General features: G+C 44.1%; 1 pseudogene; it reads right to left on the bottom strand.

Annotated features, from left to right (window-relative positions):
• Positions 1–2,437, bottom strand: part of LOC126982290 (glutathione S-transferase Mu 2-like) — a 9,184-nt pseudogene extending 6,747 nt beyond the window's left edge.
• Between the last annotated feature and the right edge of the window lie 10,463 nt (positions 2,438–12,900).

Genomic DNA, 12,900 nt, shown 5'->3' with positions numbered 1-12,900 from the left:
TCTTTGTCGCGTGTGCGTGATCATCTCTTAAGAGTCAGGAATAGCCGTCTCTCTCTCTCTCTCTCTCTCTCTCTCTCTCTCTCTCTCTCTCTCTCTCTCTCTCTCTCTCTCTCTCTCTCTCTCTCTCTCTCTCCTTTCTTTACGTTTTTCCAATCCTCTTTCCCTTCCTTCCTCTATCCATCATTTTCGTTTTCCCTCCCTTTCTTCCTCCCTTCTTTTTTATTCCTTTTCTTCCACCCTCTCACCTCTCCCTCCTTCTAACCCTTTATTGCTGCAGCGCCTGTCTGTCATCGCTGGCCCTCTGGTGACAAAAATCAACACTATTCGAATCTTCTCGCCCATAACTAAGACTAACTAACTAACATAACTAACGACTGAGATGATCGTCAAACACAGGCAAATGTTATCTATATAGTTTACACGAACCATTCCCGAAAGAAATCACTCCAGGCATTACTAGCGCTGGAAAACTGATCTGACGGACATTAAATCCCCTTGGTGAAATTGGATTGATAGACATTTTTATTTTCAGTTGAGTTCATATTAATTAGTATCTGAACTCAATTTTCAAGAGAAGTGTACTACGGCCTGTTAGGAGTACAAATTGGGTAAGTGCGTACGAGTTGGCGAACGTACTCTACCCTCCAAAACTAGGCATTAACCAAAAAATAAATAAATAAAATAAATAAATAAAATAAAATAAATTAAGATAAATAAATAAAAAAAGAAGCTTGGAAAATATCTATGAAAACGCAAAAACAAAGTACTATGCCCTGTTAGGAGTACAAACTGGGTAAGTGCGTACGAGTTGGCGAACGTACACTACCCTCCAAAACTGGGCATTAACCAAAAAAAAAAAAATAAATAAATAAATAAATAAATAAATAAAAAAAGAAGCTTGTAAAATATCTACGAAAAAGCAAAAACAAAGACGAGCACACAGAGGCACAGCGCAACATGCCATATTTTTTTTACAGCTATAAAGAAACAGCTCAAGGATAAGAAAAAACGGTGTAAAAAAAAGCCCGCTAATCGCTGTTGCAAAACCTTTCTAATACTTTCACTCGGAGCAAAAAATACGAAAACCAACAATGAAAACAATCTCATCATGCCCCTCCCCCCCTCCCCGCCCCAACCCCACCCCTGACAAGCAGCTCTTCGTCGTCTTCCATACTTAGAAATAAAGAAAATAATCAGAACAAATAATTTCCCCATCCCATGTTTAGTAAGAGCAAACAGAACGGTTATTTCCACCTCCCATTTTCAGTCAAACAATCTCGGTATTTCCTTTCCCTTCCCACGCACGGTAATAACAAATAGAACAATCCCTTTCGTCTCCCATCTTCGGCGGTAACAATCAGACCGTCCTCCCGATGACCCCCCCCCCCCCCTCCTTTACAAGCACCTCCTTTCACCTCCCATATTTGGTAACTTTTGCTTGTCCACCCTTCCTCTTCCTCCTCCTCCTCCTCTTGTGCCTCTCCTGTTTGTCTTCCTTTCTTCATCAATCTCTCATGACTTGCATTTTCCTCTCTCACTCTTTCTTCTCCCCTCCTCTCCTCTGTTTTCTCTCCTCTCTCCCCTCTCACTCCTTTGTCAACTTTCTCTTTACTCGACTTTTTATTTTACCGTTTAATCAATATTTACTGACATCTTTTATAACCTGTTTATTTTTACCATCATCATCATCATCATTAGTCTTCCCTTCTCTCTCTCGCTCTCTGTCAATATCTGTTTCCTGTTCTCTCTTCTTAACTGTATTGCATCTGTTTGTTTATCTTTGTCAACCCTGTGTGTGTGTGTGTGTGTGTGTGTGTGTGTGTGTGTTAAGTCTTACTCGCAAATTTTCTACGACTACGATTATCCACATTAACATATACCTTATCGAGAAGTATCCGAAGTAGTTTCTAAGCATCCACATAAATTCCCAAAAGTTTCCTAAAAGTGTGGCACAGAAGAAAGGAAGAAAGGGAAGAATGAAGAGAGAGAGGAAGGACAGAAGGAAGGAAAAAGAAGAGGCAGGGAAGAAGAAAGGAAATCAAGGAGCATTATTAACCATACCTGCCGTACCCAAATCCCTTACCCATCTGTTCATACCTTACCCAAATCCCTTACCTATCGATTCATACCTTACCCCAATCCTTTACCTATCTGTTCTCACCTTACCCAAATCCCTTACCCATCTGTTCAAACCTTACCCAAATCTCTTACCATCTGTTCTCACATTACCCCAATCCTTTACCTATCTGTTCTCACCTTACCCAAATCCCTTACCCATCTGTTCTTACCTTACTCAAATCTCTCACCATCTTTTCTCACCTTACTCAAATCCCTTACCCATCCATTCATACCTTACCCTAATCCCTTACCCATCTGTTCTCACCTTACCCAAATCCCTTACCCATCTGTTCTCACCATACCCAAATCCCTTACCCATCTCTTCATACCTTACCCCAATTTCTTACCCATCTGTTCTCACCTTACCCAAATCCCTTACCCATCTGTTCTCACCATACCCAAATCCCTTACCCATCTCTTCATACCTTACCCCAATTTCTTACCCATCTGTTCTCACCTTACCCAAATCCCTTACCCATCTCTTCATACCTTACCCCAATTTCTTACCCATCTGTTCTCACCTTACCCAAATCCCTTACCCATCTGTTCTCACCTTACCCAAATCCCTTACCCATCTGTTCTCACCATACCCAAATCCCTTACCCATCTGTTCTCACCTTACCCAAATCCCTTACCCATCTGTTCTCACCTTACCCAAATCCCTTACCCATCTCTTCATACCTTACCCCAATTTCTTACCCATCTGTTCTCACCTTACCCAAATCCCTTACCCATCCATTCATACCTTACCCATCTGTTCTCACCTTACCCAAATCCCTTACCCATCCATTCATACCTTACCCAAATCCCTTACCCATCTGTTCTCACCTTACCCAAATCCCTTACCCATCTGTTCTCACCATACCCAAATCCCTTACCCATCTGTTCTCACCATACCCAAATCCCTTACCCATCCATTCATACCTTACCCATCTGTTCTCACCTTACCCAAATCCCTTACCCATCCATTCATACCTTACCCAAATCCCTTACCCATCTGTTCTCACCTTACCCAAATCCCTTACCCATCTGTTCTCACCTTACCCAAATCCCTTACCCATCCATTCATACCTTACCCAAATCCCTTACCCATCTGTTCTCACCATACCCAAATCCCTTACCCATCTGTTCTCACCTTACCCAAATCCCTTACCCATCTGTTCTCACCATACCCAAATCCCTTACCCATCTGTTCTCACCATACCCTAATCCCTTACCCATCTGTTCTCACCTTACCCAAATCCCTTACCATCTGTTCATACCTTACCCAAATCCCTTACCCATCCATTCATACCTTACCCTAATCCCTTACCCATCTGTTCTCACCTTACCCAAATCCCTTACCCATCTGTTCAAACCTTACCCAAATCTCTTACCATCTGTTCTCACATTACCCCAATCCTTTACCTATCTGTTCTCACCTTACCCAAATCCCTTACCCATCGATTCATACCTTACCCAAATCCCTTACCCATCTGTTCTCACCTTACCCAAATCCCTTACCCATCGATTCATACCTTACCCAAATCCCTTACCCATCTGTTCTCACCTTACCCAAATCCCTTACCCATCTGTTCTTACCTTACCCAAATCCCTTACCCATCGATTCATACCTTACCCTAATCCCTTACCCATCTGTTCATACCTTACCCCAATCCTTTACCTATCTATTATCACCTTACCCAAATCCCTTACCCATCTGTTCTCACCTTACCCAAATCCCTTACCCATCCATTCATACCTTACCCAAATCCCTTACCCATCTGTTCTCACCTTACCCCAATCCTTTACCAATCTGTTCTCACCTTACCCAAATCCCTTACCCATCTGTTCTCACCTTACCCAAATCCCTTATCCATCCATTCATACCTTACCCTAATCCCTTACCCATCTGTTCTCACCTTACCCCAATCCTTTACCAATCTGTTCTCACCTTACCCAAATCCCTTACCCATCTGTTCTCACCTTACCCAAATCCCTTATCCATCCATTCATACCTTACCCAAATCCCTTACCCATCTGTTCATACCTTAATCCAATCCCTTATCCATCTGTCCTTACTTTACCTCAATTCCATACCCATCTGTTCTTACCTTACTCAGATCCCTTTCCATACCTTACCCTGATTCCTTACCTTTACCCTTTATCCCTTGTCTTTAACTGATCCAAATTCCAGTCTAACACATGTTCTTAATAACCTCATTCCAGCTTCAAATCAAACACCTGACCCCTTTTTTAAACACAAACAGACATACACACCTGTCATACCCTTCTTCAGCACCAAGACAATCACATACCTGTTACTCTCCTGTCCACGTACCTGTCCTTACCTTACCTGAGCCCCATTACACACCTGTCCGACTATCAATCACACACACATATGACCTTACCTTATTGCAACCTCTCCACACACACCTGGTATATTCCTAATCACAGACCTATCCTCTACCTTCCCTTCCCTTCCCTTCCCTTCCCTTCCCTTACCTTACCTCACCCAGCCCCTCCAAACACCTGTCCTCGCCTTCCCTCAGCAACATTATTAATCACACATATGTCCATACCTTATCGCAGCCTATTCACACACACACACCTGGGCCATTCCTGATCACATGTTATTACCTTACCTTACCTTACCCAGCCCCTCCATACACCTGTCCCCTCTGCCCTCACCCCCTGCCACTCTCCACCCACCTGCCACCCTTTCCCTATATCCCATTGCCTTCCTCCTCCCCATTGCCCACCCTGCCACCCTGTTACCCCTGCCACCCTCCACCACCTGCCCCCCTGTTCCCCTCTGCCACTACCCCCCCCCCCCGGCCCCCTCTGACACACTCTACCCACCTGTCCACCTGCCACCCTCCACCCCCCAATCCGCCCCCATATTCTCCCCCTCCCCTCCCAGGTTAAGGCAGCCCTACAGCGCCAGGTGGACACAAAGCAGGTGGCGGCTCCTTCAGGTGGGAATATCTCGCCGGTCCTAATTTCGTCCCACACAAAGGCGAGGGAGGGAGGGAGCGGAGGAGGAATGGAGGAAGGAGAGTGCGTGTCTAAGGCAGGCTGCAATCTGGCTATCGCCTCCTCCTCCTCCTCCTTTCTCTCTCTCTCTCTCTCTCTCTCTCTCTCTCTCTCTCTCTCTCTCTCTCTCTCTCTCTCTCTCTCTCTCTCTCTCTCTCTCAATGACCCGTATCGCTTCTCTCTTCACTAGAGTAAGAGGAAGCATGAGAGAGAGAGAGAGAGAGAGAGAGAGAGAGAAGAGAGAGAGAGAGGAGGGAGGAGAGGCAGAATAGTGGAGGAGGTTAGATATGGAAGGAAAGGGAGAATTACTGTGCTCTCTCTCTCTTCTCTCTCTCTCTCTCTCTCTCTCTCTCTCTCTCTCTCTCTCTCTCCCATCTCTCTCTTCCCCTTCCCTTCCCCCTTTCCCCTTATCCCTCCCCCCCCTTATGTTCTTATGTTCTCTCCTCTTCTCTCTCTCTCTCCCCTTCTCCCTCCCCCTTTCCTTCTCTCTCTCCCTTTCCTTCTCCTTCTCCCTTTCCTTCTTCATCTTCCTTTCCCTCTCCCTCTCCCCCTCCCTCTCTGGTCAGTCTTTTCCGAATCATCACTCCCCGGCCTCTCCTTCACCCCGAACAAGAAGGAAAGAAAGATATGAAAAAAAGGAGGTTCCGCAACGATTCCCCGCCATCATTATCATCACCCTTCGTCACTGCCCGCGTTGATTTTCTGACATTAATAAAAATACTACTAACATTACTACTACTACTACTACTACTACTACTACTACTACTACAATCTCCGCACCGCCACTAAAGCTAAAAACTATCCCAAAATACAAACACAAATCAAAAGAGGAGGAGAAAAAAAAACAGTTCCAGGCGTAAAATAAAACACTTAAAACTAAGAGTAGAAAAAATATCTATAAAAAAAGAAAAATATATATGAAAAAAAGACGAAGACGACGACGTAGCCCCCCACCAAAAAAAAAAAAAGAAAAAAAAAAATCACAACAGAAAAGAAAAAAAAAATATTATAAAGAAAATATATATAAAAAAGACGGAAAAGAAGAAGAGGGCGACGTAGTAATAACGAGCCGAAGTTGTATTTGACGGCGGCGAAGAAGAGAAATGCCCTCGCGCCGAACCCTCCCGCGCGGGGCCGACAGAAAGGCGCCGTCGAGGTCTCGCGAATTTAAGATGCCGTAAAATCCTGATAACATCTTTTTATCTATTCTCTCTCTCTCTCTCTCTCTCTCTCTCTCTCTCTCTCTCTCTCTCTCTCTCTCTCTCTCTCTCTCTCTCTCTCTCTCTCTCTCTCTGGTCTTATCTTCTTCCTTTTCTTCTCTTTCTTCTTCTTCTTCTTCTTCTTATCCTCCTCCTCCTCTTGAAGACTCCTTATGTTCTTATGTTATGTTCCTTCTCCTCTTTCTCCTCCTCCTCTTCTTCTTCTTCTTCTTCTAGCATTTATCTTATCTTTTCTCTCCATTTTTTTTGCAGTCTCTTCTTTTTCACGTATTTTTTCTTTATCTTTTCCTTCCTCCTCCTCTGGTTCGTCTCCTCCCTTTAAAATCTTTTCGTCTATTCTTTCCTTTTTTCTTCTTTTTCTTCCTGTCGTTTCCCCTCCACACCTGTCGCATCTTTACTTCATTGTGTGTTTTTCTTTTATCTTTCTTTTCTCTCTTTTTTTCCATATTCTCTTCCTCCTCCTCCTCCTCTTGTTCCCTCTCTCCTCCTTCCTCTTCTTTAATTAACTCTTTTCAATCTTTTTTTCCATTTTTTTTCTTTCTCATTTTCCCTTTTTTTTCATCCTCCTCGACTTCTTTTCCTTTTTCTCCCCTTATGAATTCCCTTCAGCTCGTTTTTCTCTTTTCATTTTCCTTCCGGCCAGCTTCTGCGTCATCAACTCTCTCTCTCTCTCTCTCTCTCTCTCTCTCTCTCTCTCTCTCTCTCTCTCTCTCTCTCTCTCTCTCTCTCTGTTGTCTTCGTTATACTTTTTCTTTATTTTTAATCTTCTCTTTTTTTTCTTCTTTACTTCATCGTTTATCATATTGCTTCACCTCATGTTATCTCTCTCTCTCTCTCTCTCTCTCTCTCTCTCTCTCTCTCTCTCTCTCTCTCTCTCTCTCTCTCTCTCTCTCTCTCTCTCTCTCTCTCTCTCTCCACATTCCCTCTTTCCTATTTCCATTTTAATCGCTATTTGAAGATATATTTACAAACATGAATTTAAAGTATCAATGAAAGTGTGTGTATGTATGTATGTATGTATGTATTGGTCATGGTCACTATGTATACTCTCTTTTATAGGCGCAGTGATTAGCGGGATTTTTTTCTTTTTCTTTTTTTTTCATTTATTTTAGCCCTTGAGTTGATTTCTTTGCCGTAAAAAAAAAAAAAAAATAAAAGAATAAAACATAAAACTGATAGACTTGGAAATAACCGATATATTAAAACTGATAAAACAAGAACAAGGAAAGAACGTTGAACAGATGATAAGTATATATTGAAGGTTTACAGCGACAAGAGAAATTAATTACAGGTACAAGACTAGTTAATGATGATGATGATGATGACGTTTGTATTGACGTAATCATGTATGTATTAAATGTAAACGTACTTCTCGTCTATGTATGTATGTATGTATGTATGTGTGTGTAAATGTCTGCAGTATACATATGCCTATAATTATGAGCTCAAGAATGTCTGTGTGTATGCCTGTCTGTCTGTCTGTATGTATGTATGTATGTATGTATGTGTCTGTGTATGTCTGTGTGTATGTCTGTCTGTCTGTCTGTATGTATGTATGTGTCTGTGTGTCTGTCTGTATGTATGTATGTATGTCTGTATGTATGTATGTATGTATGTGTGTATGTCTGTCTCTCTGTCTGTCTGTCTGTATGTATGTATGTACGTGTCTGTATGTATGTCTGTAGTATAATTATGAACTCATGAATGGATGTGTGTATGTCTGTCTGTCTGTATGTATGTATGTACGTATGTGTGTACTATCTTTCTGGCGCAGGTCGGCGTTGTGTGTGTGTGTCATATATTATCCAAGCTAATAAATTTTAACAACATTTTTGCACATCAATAAACTCTGCAAACGCGGTTCATATTTCATGGCCGCCGCCGCTCGCCGCATTAATCTTCATACACAAATTAAGTTGGTTATTTATCCGTTCAATTATTAATCGCATATTTAAATGAACGAACGCATCTCTCCGCTTCGTTCATCGCCCCTCGGCCCGCCTCCGCTGTTGCTTCCCTCCGCCCTTCACTTTTATTCTCGTTCAGTACTGCCAAAAGCTTCTCTAAAACCCCTCGCAGAATCCGCCTTTACATCTGCAATTACATCCTACATCATAATCTTCCTTTCTCCCTCTCCTTACTCTTTATTTCTCCTTCTCCCTATTCATTCTTCTTTTTTTCTCTTACTCCTCCTCATTTTCCCTTTTATCTTCGTTCAATACTGCCAAAAGCTTCTCTAAAACCCCTCGCAGCATCCACCCCAGCATCTGCAATTACATCTTACATTATAATCTTCCTTTCTCCCTCCCCTTGCTCTTTATTTCTTCTCCTTCTCCCTATTCATTCTTCTTTTTTTTCTCTTCCTCCTCCTCATCTCCCCTCTGACTGACCGGCTTATCTCATCTACGCTTCTTTATTTTCTTTCATCCTTCCATTCTTCTCTTCTCCATCCCTTATCCTTCTTCTCTTCCTCCCTCCCCTACCCTTTGTTTCTTCTCCTTTTCCCTAGTCATTCTTCTTTTTTTCTCTTCCTCCTCCTCATCTTCCCTTCGACTGACTGGCTTATCTCATCTACATTTCTTCATTTCCTTTCATCCTTCCATTCTTCTCTTCTCCATCCCCTTCTTTCCCTATCCTTCCTCACCTTTCTCCCTCTTCCTTCTTTCCCTCCTTCCATTCTTATCTTCTTCATCTCCCTCATTCTCCTACTCTTCTTCTCTTCTTCACCTTTCTCCCTCTTCCTTCTTTCCCTCCTTCCATTCTTCTCTTCTCCATCCCCCTCCTTCTCTTCCTCACCTTTCCTCCGATTGGCTACCATACCTCATCTCTCCCCCTTTCTTCCTTCCCTCCTTCCATTCTTTTCTTCTTCTCCATTCCCTCTTTTGTCTTCTCTGCATCTTCCCTTTCCACAGTTTCCTTCATCCCTCTTTTCTTCTCTTCTCAATCCCCTCTTCGTCTTTGCAGATTCTCCCCTTCACGGCTTCTTTTTCTCTTCCTTCTTCTCTAACTCTTCTTCTCTTACTTCCCTCCCTTCTCTTCTTTTCATTACTATTTTTTTTTCTTATTCCTTGACCTGCCCTACGATCTATTTTGGGGTTTATATTTTTTTCCATCTCTTTTTATCTTCTTCACTAATTTCTTTAACCTCCTCTTCTTTCACTCTTTATTAATTTCATTTCATCATCATCATCATCATCTGCATCTCTTTCTCTTTCATTTTCTATTTCTTTCTATGATTTTATCTACTAATGCTTCATCTTCAATTTTTTCCCTCTTCTTCTTTTTCATTTTTTTCCTCCTCTTTCTCCTCCTCCACCTCCACCTCATTCTTTTCGTCCACCACCCGCTCCTCCACCTCCCCCCCCCCCACCACCTGCCTCGTCCTCGTTTCCTACTCCTTCTTCTTCTTTTCCTCCACAACCCCCTCCACCTCCCTCCCCTCCACCTCACCCCCACCAGCCTCCTCCCGGATTATAAAGCTTTAGCGACTCGACTAATTAGCTTCTCACGTGATAACAGAGTCTGGGGCCAGGTAAGCCAGGTGGGGCGTGATTAGTGAGGCAGGCACATCAAAACACCGCCGTCCATTGGTCTAGTCGGGGGGGGGTGGGGGGGTTGGGGGTGGGGGCTTCAGCGTCTTGACCAATCCCGGCTCAGGGCGATGCGTGACTATAATTAGCGGCGCCCTTCCTCTTACCTGTGTTTATAAGTGTTCGTCTACCTGGGAAAATTTCGATGCAGGTGATGAGGATGCGAGCCGGGCCGAGATTGAAGGCCTTAAGATGGGAGGCTGCAGGAAGATGAGGATGGGTTATGAGGAAGAAGGACGAGGAGGAGGAGGAGGAGGAGGAGGAGGAAGAGGAGGAAGAGGAGGAAGAGGAGGAGGAGGAGTGACTTATAGATGTGCTAACAGTCATGTCTGTAAACGGAACCATGACAATGCCTAACACTGTGTACGTCCCTCGTGTGTGTGTGTGTGTGTGTGTGTGTGTGTGTGTGTGTGTGTGTGTGTGTGTGTGTCTCAATGTGTGTGTCCAAGTCCTAGTTCTCGTTTCACTCCTCCTCCTCCTCCTCCTCCTCCTCCAGCTCCCCCTCCTCCTGACTAAAGACGCCAATTAATTCTCAATCCCGCGTCAGCCCAAGGCGGCGGTGACTTGGAAGGAAGATTCGGTCCAACATTCATCGCGCCCTGGACCCGACAACTCCCGGGAGACGAGGCTGATGATGATGATAATGATGGTAAGTGTAGTAGTAGTAGTAGTAGTAGTAGTAGTAGTAGTAAGAAGAAGAATATGAATAATAATAAGAAAAGAAGATGAGAAAGAAAAAATAGAAAAGGGATCAAACTTATACATGCACTTCTGTAAAAATATTTTCAATGTTTCTAATTTCATATCTCCTTTGTTTGGGATGAAATTGGTAGAATCGATGGTTTTTAGGAAGTCAAATCAATGCACCAATAACTCCCTCTAGTTTTACTTATATCATTGCTCTTATTATTTATTGATTTCTTATTAACGAAAACGAATATATAGAGAAATTCACCGAAGCAAGATAACGAAAGAAAAGAGACATCGGCAAGAATAAATATCTCACAAAATCATTCACATTTCACTTCGAATACGGAAATTTCAACACCAATAAATCCTTTCCTTCGCTTCATTTCTTCTGCACACACACACAACCAACACCCCCTCCTCCCCCCACCTCCTCCTCCCCCTCTCTAAGGCCTTTACTCTCAGCCCTACAGTCGACCCATCAGCCTCAGGACGTAGGTGGCGATGGCGGAACAAGAATAAGAGGAGAGAAAGGAGGAGGAGGAGGGGAGAAGAGGGGAGAGGAGGGGAGAGGAGGCATTAAGGGCTGTGGCTCAATTTGTCTGTGGGGCTGCACGTCGAGGGTTGCCTGCTGATGGCTCTTTCATCTGTCAGGTCCACGAGCCACTTTTCCGAGGGCTGGGAGGTTTTTTTCAGCGGCGGCCCCTGTGTGGAGGTGGTGACGGCCTTCCTCCTCCTCCTCCTCCTCCTCCTCCTCCTCCTCCTCCTCCTGCAGCAGAGGCAAGGGTGGCGTCATCGTGTAAATGCTTTGTAATTGCTTTTTAGAGAACATGAAAAAAGGAGGACCGACTCGCCTACACCGGCATTACAGCAGCAGCCACCGCCACCGCCGCCGCCTTCGCCCTCGCCGCCGTCGGAACCTCAAAGCGAGCCAAAGGGAAGGATTTTACGTTCCCATTCGTGTTTGTGTGTTTCTGGGACGCTGTTTGTTGAGGGAGTTTAGATTAATTGCGGCCTGCTTGTGTGTGTGTGTGTGTGTCTGTGTGTGTGTGTGTGTGTGTGTGTGTGTGAGAGAGAGAGAGAGAGAGAGAGAGAGAGAGAGAGAGAGAGAGAGAGAGAGAGAGGATAAAGGGGTGAAGTTGAACCGTTTTGAAAAGTCCACAACAGAACTCCTCTGGCTGCATTTGTTCTCTCTCTCTCTCTCTCTCTCTCTCTCCATATGCCCTTCACTAAAACCCTCACACAAGGGCTTTAATCCTCTGCACACACACACACACACACACACACACACACACACACACACACACACACACACACACACACATTCATCCCTCCGTTTCATCATAACGCAATACCTTCGCGCCCTCAACAGGTGGCGACTCACTCCGCGCACCTGCCAGCAAACTTATTAATGAGTCAGGTCTCGCTCGACACTCCGCAATGATTGACTCGCTCCCTCGATGGGTTTTCGCGGCCATTAAACTGTGTAGCTCCATCTCTCTCTCTCTCACTCTCTCACTCTCACTCTCTCTCTCTCTCGCCGGTCCCTATTCCTGGTGTTATTACGTGTACATTGCGACGAGTGTGTGGAGACTAATCCTGAATAAACGTGAAACAAATTAAGGTAAAGTTCGGGGGCATACGTATACGCTATATCTGATAGTGACTTTGGTGCCGACTTACAAACACCTCATTTAGAAGACATATATACAATTCTGCCTCTGTGTCTTGGAAATGTCAGCGTCCAACCATCATCAGTGACTGTTTCGATTATTTACTCTCATTTTTCCTTTTCCCTCTTTTTTTTCTTTCCCATTCCCTTCCCCCTTCTCCCAGCGATACGCCTCTACCCCCCCCCCCTCCCCCTCCCTTTAGCTGCGCCCCCGTGAAGACTGATGTCCGCCGGTTCGTTTTTCAGTCATAAATCTCGCCTTTCATCCTCTATCTGCGTCTCTTTCACCGATGCCTTTCTTTTCTCAGCCTTTCTTCCCTCCAGCTCTCTTTCAATTACTGTCGATGATTCAATACCCCTCTCTCTCTCTCTCTCTCTCTCTCTCTCTCTCTCTCTCTCTCTCTCTCTCTCTTAGTAGTCTTATCTATCATTAGCATTATTTTTGGGTGTATGTTTCCGTCTCTCTCTCTCTCTCTCTCTCTCTCTCTCTCTCTCTCTCTCTCTCTCTCGTTTGTCTTCAGGTCATCACGAGCGAAAAAGGTTGATGCAAAGAAAAGAAGAAGAAAAAAAAGAAAAAAAGAAATTCAACAACAGCGTA

Source organism: Eriocheir sinensis, chromosome 4 (assembly GCF_024679095.1).
Source record: "Eriocheir sinensis breed Jianghai 21 chromosome 4, ASM2467909v1, whole genome shotgun sequence".
NCBI lineage: Eukaryota > Metazoa > Arthropoda > Malacostraca > Decapoda > Varunidae > Eriocheir > Eriocheir sinensis.
This window is presented reverse-complemented; position numbering and strand designations above follow the sequence as displayed.